Source organism: Drosophila ananassae, chromosome 2L (assembly GCF_017639315.1).
Source record: "Drosophila ananassae strain 14024-0371.13 chromosome 2L, ASM1763931v2, whole genome shotgun sequence".
In the NCBI taxonomy this organism is placed as follows: domain Eukaryota; kingdom Metazoa; phylum Arthropoda; class Insecta; order Diptera; family Drosophilidae; genus Drosophila; species Drosophila ananassae.
In genome coordinates this window covers 28,742,010-28,755,913 of record NC_057927.1, presented here as the reverse complement: position 1 = coordinate 28,755,913, position 13,904 = coordinate 28,742,010, and the positions used below count along the sequence as shown (strand labels likewise).

General features: G+C 41.3%; 1 protein-coding gene across 3 annotated transcripts in view; it reads left to right on the top strand.

The window, feature by feature from the left end:
• Positions 1 to 13,904, top strand: part of LOC116654530 — a 190,616-nt gene that overhangs the window by 64,796 nt on the left and 111,916 nt on the right. The window lies entirely within an intron of this gene.

Genomic DNA, 13,904 nt, shown 5'->3' with positions numbered 1-13,904 from the left:
GAATTACAAACCGAGCTTAAAGCATTGACGTTCAACAAAAGAAAGAAAAATCTACAAGAGGAATTATCGACAACTGACATAAAGCGTTCGAAACTTTCAACAATAAAGTGTCATTTCTGTGGAAAATTAGGCCACAAGATGATGGAATGTCGAGCTAAACAGCAACAAAATCATCCTTCGTCTCATGCTACAAACAGTAAAGGTAGGAGTGTATATGCCCACCATCAAAAAGCGAATGTAACCTGCTTTAAGTGTGGAGAACTTGGTCATATTTCAACGCATTGCAGTAAGCCTAAAGTGGAGGAGTGTATATGCCCACCATCAAAAAGCGAATGTAACCTGCTTTAAGTGTGGAGAACTTGGTCATATTTCAACGCATTGCAGTAAGCCTAAAGTGGACAAGGTCAAGGATACACACCAGACGAAAAGAGTGGAGCTCTGCGAAGTTGTTGAGCCCAAAGGAGAGATGGTTCATCGAGGAGAGACTTTTATAGCGGAATGTTCATTAATAAAACAAAAGATAAGTGACAAATTAGCTGGTAAAAGAATTAACAATGTAGTGATGTTAAAGGGTATTGGTAGTGGCGGAATAGCACATTGTATGTAGCACATTGCAAATACTTAGCAAGGTAAAAATTAACCAACATTGTATTGAGGTTTTGTTTCATGTTTTGGATAATGAGTATTTGAAGAATGACATTATTATTGGTCGAGAAGTACTGTCCCCTGGATTTAATGTTATAATATCACCAGGAAAATTCGCAATTGTTAGATCAAAAACTGTAAACGATTGTTCAAATGATGGGAAATTTTGTAAGCTAAATACTGATATTGTGGGGGAAGATAAAGATAAATTAAAAGATTTTAATCCAATAAAGATTTATTGGAAAAATATTCAAAATCTTTTATTAGTGGAATTCCTTTGACTAGAGTTAGTTTGGGTGAAATAAAAATTAAATTAGTAGACCCAAGAAAAGTTGTCCAAAGAAGACCATATCGGCTTAGCCCAAATGAGAGAGAATTGGTACGAGACAAGATTGATTAATTATTACAATGTAAAATTATACAGCCAAGTGGCTCACCATACGCAAGTCCCATAATGTTAGTTAACAAAAAAGACGGCGCTCATCGTTTGTGTGTTGATTACCGTGAATTAAATTCTAATACAGTTGCAGATAGATATCCCTTGCCCCTCATATCGGACCAGATAACCAGACTTTATGGAGCGAAATATTTTACATGTTTAGACATGGCAAGTGGATATTACCAAATTCCCATGCACAAAGAATCGGTAGAAAGTACAGCATTTGTCACTCCAGTCGGGCAATATGAATTTTTGGCAATGCCTTTTGGTCTCAGAAACACACCTTCAGTATTTTCACGCAGTCACGCAAGCACTTGGAGACCTTGCAAATACGTTTGTTGTCGTTTATATGGATCACGTAATGGTGGCTGCTGCAACAAAAAACAAGAAAGGAAAGCTAACTTCGGGCGGAGCCGAAGTTGATATTCCCTTGCAGTTAAGGTTGTGCCATTTCCGATCGTTCAGTTATATGGCAGCTATAGGATATGTTGGCAAATCAGATTATTTGGTCCAAAATAGAATCTGTACCAAGTTCCATCTTTCTAACTTAATAAACAGCAAAGTTATGCCAATTCCGATCGTTCTTATGAAATTTGGCAAATCAGATTATTTTCAGCCGATCCCTATGAATTTTTGTACATAAGATATTTTGGTCAAATATAACATGTGTGGAAAGTCCCAACCCTCTAACTTAAAAAACACCAAAGTTATGGCATTTCCGATCAATCAGTTATATGGCAGCTATAGGATATAGTCGACCGATCCCGGCCGTTCCGACTTATATACTACCTCCAAGGAAAAGAAGGATGTGTGCAAAGTTTCAACTCGATAGCTTTAAAACTGAGACTAGTTTGCGTAGAAACCGACAGACAGACGGACAGACGGACACGCTTATATCGACTCAGGAGGTGATCCTGATCAAGAATATATATACTTTATATTACTTTGCTTTATACAGCGTTGCACACTTTTGACCAAAATTATACAGTAAAACTCCAATTATCCGATCTCCGACTATCCGAATCGCCGATTATCCGAATCACAAGTCTTGACTTGACTTGTCTTAACTTGCCGTTGTGCCTACACTGACTTCCCCCCGCGATTGTTTGTTTTGATTAGCCAGTGTGCTATTGACCTTGCTCGAGGACACTACTCTTTCGCTACGGCTTACTTTTGTTTGTGCGTGTACAATACTGTATTGTTTTTATACCATGGCTTCGAAAAGAAAACATGTTGTGCTATCGTTAGCGGAAAAACTGAAAATTATAGAGCAACTCGATAAAGGTGTAACGGGTAAGAAGTTGTCTGAGATTTATGGTGTTGGACAAGCAACAATTTCTGACATTAAAAACAGTAAGTCAACACTTTTAAACTTTGTTTCGGTGCTTGAAAATTAAGATGGAAGTTCCTCCAGGAAAACAATGAAGACAGCAACCAACAAAAATTTGGAAGATGCCGTGTTAAAATGGTTTTTGCAGCAACGTTCTATGGGAAATCCGATTTCAGGTCCAATCCTTTGTGAAAAAGCCAAAATCTTAGCAGAAAAGCTTGGTTATTCATCTTTAAAGGCTAGTAACGGCTGGCTAAGGAATTTTAAATTCAGGCATGGTGTACGCGAGTTAGATTTGGCTGGTGAGAAACTTTCAGCAGACTCTGCAGCTGCTGAAAATTTTATTGAAAAATTTAAAACTGCATCAGAATCCTATGATCCGGAGTTTGTTTATAATGCCGATGAAACTGGCCTTGTTTGGAAAGCATTACCAAAAACCACTTTGGCTTCCAAAAGGGAATCTAGTGCCCCTGGACATAAGGTCAGTAAAGAACGTGTTACAGTGCTTAACTGTGCCAACTCCACTGGAAATCATAAACTGACACTTCTTTTGATAGGAAAATCAAGAAATCAAAGAGCATTTAAAAACGTAAAAAAACTTCCACTCTTCTACAAGAGTCAATCCAAGGCCTTGATGGCTGCAGCTTTGTTTACCGAATGGTATGATGAAGTGTTTATTCCTGAAGTGAAAAAGCTCCAAAAATCGGTGGGAAAGAAGGCAGTAAGGTGCTTTTAATTGTTGATAACGCACCCACTCATCCTACAGCAGAACTGTTGGAAAGAGAGAATGGGCAGTTAAAAACGACGTTTTTGCCCCCCAATGTTACAAGTTTGCTGCAACCCATGGACCAGTCTGTTATTGAAACAATGAAGCGCCATTACAGAAGGCAACTGCTGAAAAAACTGCTGATCGAAGGTGCTGAAGATGAAGAATTGGTTTTGGCAAATCATAGCAAAATAAATTTAAAGGACTGCTGTTACATGGTAGCGGAAGCTTGGAGTTTGGTTACGGCAGTGACACTAAGACGTGCGTGGAATAAACTGAAAGGCCTACCGTCTGAGAAGAACAAAAAAAAGAATCTGAAGAAAATGAGAAACAAGAATATGGAGAGGATGATGATAGAGGAAATAAGAAAAATTATTGTAAAAATTCCTGGTTGTACAGAAGTAAGTGTTGAAGATGTAGGAGAGTGGATGGCTTGTGAGACGTCTGCCCCTGGTTTTCAAATTCTCAATGACGATGAAATTGTTGTAAGTGTGAGAGAAGATGTTGAAGTGGAAGTGGAAGAAGAACTTTCTGCTGATGTTGAAGTAGACGCTGGACCAACAGCTAGTGAAGCATTTGCCGGCCTCGAGACTGCTTTGAAGTGGATGGAGCGTCAGCCCGAGTGTGACCACTTGTAACTGCTCACCGTCAAGCGAATGCGTGACCTGGCTGCCCGAAAACGGATGAAGACCGCAAAACAGCTTACATTGACGGAGATGTTTAAAAAACAATGATTTTTATTTCTAAACTTGTACATAAGTACATTTTATTTATATTTAAAACATGTGAAAATTTCATGTTCCTTTCATTTATTTCAATAAAAAAATAGTCCAATATCAAAACGTAGCTTTTATTCTCTCCAATGGCAATTTTTTTTTTTAAAAATCCGATTATCCGAATATTTGATTATCCTAATGGGTCCCGGTCCCCATTATTTCGGATAATTGGAATTCTACTGTAATACCCTCTGCAAGTGTATAATGAGGCTTTGGAAAGGTTGCAAATTACTCTTGATTGTCTCATAAACTCTGGGTTCTCATTCAATATAAAAAAATGTTCTTTCCTTAAGTCAACGGTTCAATATCTAGGATATGAAGTGAGTGCAGGTGAAATCCGTCCGAATTCGGTTAAAGTTACAGCGTTAACTACCTTGCCACCTCCTCAGTCAGTTTCTCCTTTACGCCAATTTATTGGATTAGCGTCTTATTTCAGCCAAATTATGCAAGGATTTTCCTGTTTCTTCGGAGAAGAATGATTTTGTTTAAAAATCGGAACATGAAGAAATTAGACAGAAAGTTATTTCCATTCTTACACAAAAGCCGGTCTTAGTAATTTTTGATCCGAACCATTCTATTGAGTTACATTCCGATGCAAGTTCTACGGGATACAGTGCCATCTTGTTACACAAAATCAACAACAAGTCTTATGTCGTGGAATATTTTAGTAAGGCTGCTTCTCCTGCTGAATCGCGGTATCATTCCCATGAATTAGAAACTCTTGCTGTTGTTTTGTCTATAAAAAATTTTCGCCATTATTTATGGGTAGAAATTTTGTTCCTTCACTGATTGTAACTCACTTAAAGCATCAAGAACCAAACTGGATTTATGTCCCAGAGTGCAAAGATGGTGGGCGTATTTACACTCTTTTACTTTTGACATACAGTATAAAGAAGGTAAATGAATGTCTCATGTTGACTTCTTTTCAGGAAATCTGCCTTCAGCAGGGTTGACTTGCAAAATCCCAGAAAAACGAGTTAATCTGGCAGAAATATCAGACAATCGGCTTTTGGCCGAAAAGCGTAAAGATTCTGAAATTGTTAATATTGTAGATAAATTGAAAGAAAATTCTCCTGCTTAGGACATTGCTAAAACTTACGAGTTGAGAGCAAGAATATTATATAAAAAAATTCAGCAAAATGGTAGAACTCGATCTTTATCAATAGTTCCTCGATCGTTTTAATGGTCCGTAATAAATCAGGTCCATCATGCATTTGGGATGGGAGAAGACCTTAGATAAGGCCTATGACTATTACTGTTTCGATAACATGTCCAAGTATATTCGTTGATAACTGTATTACGTGTTGTAACGAACTGTTTTTGCTATATTTTGTTCGCAACAAACGCCGCGACTAGCTCACAGAGGTTGAGGGTACGTTCCACCGAATTTATAGATTCGACGTGATTGCCCGAGCCCAGAAATAACACGGAACGCTTCTTTTCAATCAAATCCCCTTCATCGTCTTTACTTTACAAAGAATAAGAGAATCTCACCGGCTGTATGGCTCAACCGACCGACCGCTCGCCCTCCCGTTGATCCCCGATCCCCGCTCCGGGTTCGGGGATACACACGCCCTCCCAAAGCTTGCGCCCGGCAGGTCGTGTGGTCTTGGTGGCTGGCACCGAAACGGCTCTCGGTTCCCTTCGTTCGGACTCACGGACCCTGGTTGCGGGGCCTGTGTTGTTGCTGCCGTCTTCTGCGCTGGTCTTCTGCTGCTGCGGCTCGTCCCTCGCCGCCGCTCCCACGTCGTCGCTGCTCTTCTGACGCTGATGCTTGTAGCGAGCACCCTATATATGTATATAAAAATACAAAATACTTGACTCCCTAGGCAGGCCAATATTTCTTACCCTTAGTGTATGGAGAGAGAAGGGAGAAACCAATTTGAAAGAGACATACGCAAAGCCCTGTTACCCACGCATCCACTGACCAAAAGTAGGTAGAAAATCATTCGATCTCACCGTTAGGTTGGGAAGCTTTAGTGCAGCAGGGAATGGCTGTACTCACCCAAGCTCGCAGAAATCATTTCATTCTGATCTTTTGCCGAGTGAAGAGCCTCGAGTACATATTGTGAAATAATAAGAAGATCCCGCGGACACGTGTAGAGAGAAAATTAAACTATACAGTGAAAGCAGTGCAGGCCATTCAGCCAGCATATTTAATACAGTTTAATAATAAAAAGCTGCTTGTGTTTGTGTGTGGGTTCAAAATTCTTAAGGTGAGACCCCAAATAATTGAATTAGTGCAAGTTTAAAAACCTGACCAATCCCTTGTCAGGTAGCCCATTTGACCAGGATCAGCCTGATAGGCTCTCCGTGTGGCAAGTGGCCTCGGATCGGACGTCAGATCAGTCAGGAGGCAGTAGCACCACCAAAGCCACCCCCCCGCCGAATCAGTGGGACGCACATGGGCTTGTAGCCGCATCGTACCATCAGTGCACCGTACCCCGATTCCTATCTTCTCACCGGTTGGCGATAAGGTGTCGTTCAGCAGATGCAGTAGCAACCAACGGATGCCGCCGCCCCCCGATTAGGTTTTCTCGTTGGTTAAGCAAGCTGCCGTCATGATTTTGTGAGCGGCATAGGACCCACATATCCAAATATTTAGTTTTTAAGCACGATGATCATGCCTGCGAGCCTGTATTGGGGTCCATAGTGTACATAACGCGGATTGACGCGAATAATTTTCACGGCGAATCTCGATAGCTGCGCCACAAAAGTATCGACTCCCAACCATAATAACAATTCCCATTATTGTAGTACTATAAATGGAATTTCATAAAGTTATTGCATAGATGCAGTCATTCACGAGTATGAATTAATTAGTGTAGGACCTTATCCTTAAATCTAGTCTCTAAGTGAACCCACCCAGCCTCGAAAGAGAGATCTGCCAGGTCTTTTCCCCATTGTACAATTCTCCAATAGCATTAAGTCCACAGCAAAGATCACCTACGTCATCTTGGGCCCAACGATGGATGCAGAGTCTGTAAAGCTGAGTGAGTAAAGAAAACAAGAGTAATAGTTGAATTCATATAGATAAGTACAATGGGAAATCCCTGTTATGTTCTGCCTTTCTATCCCAAACTATGAAGATTAGTTGTAATCTTAGTTTAGTACCGCTAATTTTGAGAATATTTAATTATGCGAAATGAACATGATATAATATCTTTCACTTGGAGCACTTCGGATCCGAACATTGCAGTTGAACATGGGTAGACCCCCACTGTTTGGTGAAACGTCTACATGGTAGGGTGGGTATAGAAGAAGGACCACAACACCCAGTCTTTCAGGTATCAGGGTCAGTAGAATCAATCACCCAGGATCAGCCTACTTCCTTCGTTCCTTTCCAACTTCCCCATCTCTGTCTACGAGAAAATCCGTAACGTACTTGGTCTAGATTGCCGTGCCATCACCCACGCCCCTTTCGACTGAGCCCAGCCGTCCCCAAGTAGACAGAGGAGGTGCGGCAGAGACCATTCGTGCAGTGTTAAGGACAGTTTACTGTACTTAATAGTTCGACAAAACCGTACGTTCGTTATAGATTTTTGGCGCCCAACGTAAGGGCCGAGATTCGTGTATATTTAACCGAACAACGTGGGTTATACGAATCAGCCCAAAAAGCCCCACTCTTCCCTTTCATCCCTTTTTGAATCCTTTCCTTTGGCCAATTCCCAAATTTGATATATAAAGTAGAGTCAGCGTTTGCGTATGTACACCAGTGGATTGCTGTGACTCTGAGAGCTGTCGGACACAGACCGTAGTTATAAAGTACGCAAAGAAACATGGATTCTAATCGAATCCGAATCAAAAGGCGACTATGACAGGCATAGGATTTTTATCATTGAGCCCAACTCGATGTTATACCATGTCAGCTTAGTTAGTGTCAGCAAAAGTAAGAGTGAGATTGTCTATATCTGGTTCATATCGAAATAGTCCTCCTCTACATCTCATATAGTTGTATTCCGTTTAGTGAAAATAAATCTCTACTGCCCTAGAATATAATAATCAACGCAATTTGAAGATCCGAGGGTAAGCCTCTAAAATTATTATCGAATATATTATTTACGTAGTGAATCTTAAGTAAATCATTTATCGCGAACTTCCGTTAGTATACTTTGTGCGACAATGTCGGTTAGAAGAAGTACCGAAAATATAGCAGCCACTCCGTTGGAGAGTGCGGTACTGTGTGCCATTTGTAATGATACGAGCTCTAATGATAGTATCTTGAAAACTCCTTGTAAGCATAAGTTTCACAAAGCATGTCTGTTAGAATGGCTGGAAAACAATGATACCTGTCCGAACTGCAGGCAAAGCTGTCCTCGAGCTTTGATGATAGATAGACAGTGTACTCCTTCCGAACGTAGAATGCCGAGTAATATACAGACCGACCAGGAATCTAACCCAAATCATTCTGGAACCATTCCACGATCTCGTATGAATACCAGATCACAGGCTTCCAATAGTTCAAATACTAATAATCAGAGAACAAGAACGGGTAGTTCGAACCCTAGACGTGAACTCATTCAGGATAGGATCTCTAGGGAACAAAACTCAATGCAAGAGGAACGTATTCAGAGAATTATTTCCAGTTCATTGGAGAATTATAGAGCAAGTATGACAGCCTCAATTAGTGACCAAATAACTACAGCTATTAGGAATTTAAACATATTCTCTCGAGACCAACAAGAAGAAGCCCAACTTGAATGGGATAACGATATAGCACCTTCGCTACCACGAGTCAGCAATGCCAGCAATGTCAATGCACGCAACAACAGTCAGAGATATAGACCACCAAATGCTAGATCAAATGATATTCAACTAGAACAACCAGATAGGATTTCTAATGTCATTTCCAATTGGCGCATCAAGTTCAGTGGTACGACCAATGACCTTCCTGTCGAAGATTTCATTTACAGAGTCAATTGTCTTACTTCCCAGTGCCTTAATGGTAATTTCCCGTTGCTTAGTCAGTTTGCCCATCTTCTATTCGCTGGACCAGCACTTTCATTCTATTGGCGTATCCATAGAACGTCCGAACACATGAATTGGTACGAGCTGTGCAGTCACTTGCAAGAAAGATACCAGGACCAGAGATCAGATCGTGATATTAAAAACGCTATTAGACGCAGAAAGCAAGGAACAAATGAGAGTTTTGATGAATTTCTTGACTCAATCTTGTCTATATCCGATTCATTGCGCGAACCAATGTCAGATGGCGACATAGCTATTGAGGTTAGGAACAACATAAGACCAGACCTTAAACTAGAACTACTACATGTAGATACCCCAGATTTAGCAAGTTTACGAAAAGAATGTCATAGGCATGAAGAGTTTTACCGTAGTTTTCGTACTCGGTCAACAACACGACCAACTATGCGTAGGAATTTCGTAGACGAACTATGTGCTCAAGAAGAATTTGAGGATACTCCCGGCGAAATCGAAGAGGAATGTCCTGGCGAAGTCTTGGCCATTAGATCACCCGAGAAAGTAAAATGTTGGAATTGCGAGGAGATAGGTCATCGATATCATGATTGCCTTAAGCCACGGCGAATTTTCTGCTATGGTTGCGGCTTGCTCGATACGTACAAGCCAAGCTGCTCTAAATGCAATGCGAACCCGGAAAACTCCGCCAGGGATATCCGCCGCAATCCGAGAGGGGATGTCCGCCAGTAGCCTCGGACCCAGTAGCAACAAATTCCAGTATCACCAGCACACTGAACAGTTCTACAGTCTCTAGACCACTTAAGCCCTACCATATTCGTCTCAAAGAGTACCAGAAGCGCAGAGAAGAATTATTTAGTAACCCCTGTTGTTCTGCCTTTCTATCCCAAACTATGAAGATTAGTTGTAATCTTAGTTTAGTACCGCTAATTTTGAGAATATTTAATTATACGAAATGAACATGATATAATATCTTTCACTTGGAGCACTTCGGATCCGAACATTGCAGTTGAACATGGGTAGACCCCCACTGTTTGGTGAAACGTCTACATGGTAGGGTGGGTATAGAAGAAGGACCACAACACCCAGTCTTTCAGGTATCAGGGTCAGTAGAATCAATCACCCAGGATCAGCCTACTTCCTTCGTTCCTTTCCAACTTCCCCATCTCTGTCTACGAGAAAATCCGTAACGTACTTGGTCTAGATTGCCGTGCCATCACCCACGCCCCTTTCGACTGAGCCCAGCCGTCCCCAAGTAGACAGAGGAGGTGCGGCAGAGACCATTCGTGCAGTGTTAAGGACAGTTTACTGTACTTAATAGTTCGACAAAACCGTACGTTCGTTATAGATTTTTGGCGCCCAACGTAAGGGCCGAGATTCGTGTATATTTAACCGAACAACGTGGGTTATACGAATCAGCCCAAAAAGCCCCACTCTTCCCTTTCATCCCTTTTTGAATCCTTTCCTTTGGCCAATTCCCAAATTTGATATATAAAGTAGAGTCAGCGTTTGCGTATGTACACCAGTGGATTGCTGTGACTCTGAGAGCTGTCGGACACAGACCGTAGTTATAAAGTACGCAAAGAAACATGGATTCTAATCGAATCCGAATCAAAAGGCGACTATGACAGGCATAGGATTTTTATCATTGAGCCCAACTCGATGTTATACCATGTCAGCTTAGTTAGTGTCAGCAAAAGTAAGAGTGAGATTGTCTATATCTGGTTCATATCGAAATAGTCCTCCTCTACATCTCATATAGTTGTATTCCGTTTAGTGAAAATAAATCTCTACTGCCCTAGAATATAATAATCAACGCAATTTGAAGATCCGAGGGTAAGCCTCTAAAATTATTATCGAATATATTATTTACGTAGTGAATCTTAAGTAAATCATTTATCGCGAACTTCCGTTAGTATACTTTGTGCGACAATGTCGGTTAGAAGAAGTACCGAAAATATAGCAGCCACTCCGTTGGAGAGTGCGGTACTGTGTGCCATTTGTAACGATACGAGCTCTAATGATAGTATCTTGGAAACTCCTTGTAGGCATAAGTTTCACAAAGCATGTCTGTTAGAATGGCTGGAAAACAATGATACCTGTCCGAACTGCAGGCAAAGCTGTCCTCGAGCTTTGATGATAGATAGACAGTGTACTCCTTCCGAACGTAGAATGCCGAGTAATATACAGACCGACCAGGAATCTAACCCAAATCATTCTGGAACCATTCCACGATCTCGTATGAATACCAGATCACAGGCTTCCAATAGTTCAAATACTAATAATCAGAGAACAAGAACGGGTAGTTCGAACCCTAGACGTGAACTCATTCAGGATAGGATCTCTAGGGAACAAAACTCAATGCAAGAGGAACGTATTCAGAGAATTATTTCCAGTTCATTGGAGAATTATAGAGCAAGTATGACAGCCTCAATTAGTGACCAAATAACTACAGCTATTAGGAATTTAAACATATTCTCTCGAGACCAACAAGAAGAAGCCCAACTTGAATGGGATAACGATATAGCACCTTCGCTACCACGAGTCAGCAATGCCAGCAATGTCAATGCACGCAACAACAGTCAGAGATATAGACCACCAAATGCTAGATCAAATGATATTCAACTAGAACAACCAGATAGGATTTCTAATGTCATTTCCAATTGGCGCATCAAGTTCAGTGGTACGACCAATGACCTTCCTGTCGAAGATTTCATTTACAGAGTCAATTGTCTTACTTCCCAGTGCCTTAATGGTAATTTCCCGTTGCTTAGTCAGTTTGCCCATCTTCTATTCGCTGGACCAGCACTTTCATTCTATTGGCGTATCCATAGAACGTCCGAACACATGAATTGGTACGAGCTGTGCAGTCACTTGCAAGAAAGATACCAGGACCAGAGATCAGATCGTGATATTAAAAACGCTATTAGACGCAGAAAGCAAGGAACAAATGAGAGTTTTGATGAATTTCTTGACTCAATCTTGTCTATATCCGATTCATTGCGCGAACCAATGTCAGATGGCGACATAGCTATTGAGGTTAGGAACAACATAAGACCAGACCTTAAACTAGAACTACTACATGTAGATACCCCAGATTTAGCAAGTTTACGAAAAGAATGTCATAGGCATGAAGAGTTTTACCGTAGTTTTCGTACTCGGTCAACAACACGACCAACTATGCGTAGGAATTTCGTAGACGAACTATGTGCTCAAGAAGAATTTGAGGATACTCCCGGCGAAATCGAAGAGGAATGTCCTGGCGAAGTCTTGGCCATTAGATCACCCGAGAAAGTAAAATGTTGGAATTGCGAGGAGATAGGTCATCGATATCATGATTGCCTTAAGCCACGGCGAATTTTCTGCTATGGTTGCGGCTTGCTCGATACGTACAAGCCAAGCTGCTCTAAATGCAATGCGAACCCGGAAAACTCCGCCAGGGATATCCGCCGCAATCCGAGAGGGGATGTCCGCCAGTAGCCTCGGACCCAGTAGCAACAAATTCCAGTATCACCAGCACACTGAACAGTTCTACAGTCTCTAGACCACTTAAGCCCTACCATATTCGTCTCAAAGAGTACCAGAAGCGCAGAGAAGAATTATTTAGTAACCCCTGTTCTTCCACAGTAAGTGCAAGATCGTCTCAACGTATGCGCGAATTTTGGTGCAGAAAGAAGAACTTGCGAAGTTTTACCATCTCGTCAATTGTACGAAACGGCGAAGATATTCGACCATTCACTTCACTTACAGTCTTCGGTGAGGAAGTTTTGGCACTGCTAGATAGCGGTGCTAACAAGAGTGTTATAGGAGGAAGCTTAGCACAAAAAGTTATATTGCAAAATCCTTTCCCTAAGAATTTAAAAGGAGTAGTCCGAACCGCGGATGGACAGACACAGTCCGTATTCGGTCTTGTTAAAATTCCGCTAACTTACAACTCAATATCAGCCGAGTTTTCATTTTTAGTAGTACCGTCAATAAAGCAAGACTTAATTTGTGGAATAGATTTCTGGAAACGTTTCGGAATCTCCATCTTACATTCCAGTTTCTTAAACGAAATTAGTGTACCAGATTCCTTACAACCGCCTCTGAGCCTCAAACAACAGTCACAACTAAAGACAGTTATCCTCTCTTTTCCGTCGTTCGAAAAAGAGGGACTAGGATACACGTCGTTAATCGAACACAATATTGAAGTAGCCGACGCGAAGCCAATCAAACAACGCTTTTACCCCATTTCGCCCGCAAGAGAGAAATTGCTTTGTGACGAAATAGATCGCATGCTTGAAATGGACGTAATTGAGGAAGCACCTAGTTCACCATGGTCTTCACCGGTTATGCTTCATGTCAAGCCAGGCAAGGTTCGTTTGTGTTTGGATGCTCGGAAACTTAACTCAGTAACCGTGAGGGATGCCTATCCTATTCCTATAATGGAAGGACTCCTCAGCCGTCTCCCACCGGTTCACTGCATATCCAAGATTGACCTTAAAGACGCCTTTTGGCAAATATGCCTCGACAAAGATTCTCGAGCAAAGACTGCCTTTACCATACCGAACAGACCATTGTACCAATTCAAGCGGATGCCATTCGGACTGACGAATGCACCCCAAACAATGTGCAGGTTAATGGACCTGGTAATTCCGTACAATCTCAAGCAGAACGTTTTAGTTTATCTAGACGACCTGTTGATTCTATCGAATAGTTTCGAATCCCATCTATCACACCTATCTGAAGTAGCCACTCAACTACGGAAGGCAGGACTAACTATAAACATTAACAAAAGCCAGTTTTGTCTTAAACAGGTAGACTACCTTGGTTATATAGTTGGGGAAGGAACCTTACGAGTCAACCCAGACAAAATTGCTGCTGTAAAAGAATTTCCAATCCCTCAGAACCAACGACAACTCAGACGATTCCTTGGAATGACTGGTTGGTACCAACGTTTCATTCCTAACTATTCAACGATCATATTTTCCTTGACCGAGCTCCTAAAAGGAAAATCCCTACAGTGGAATC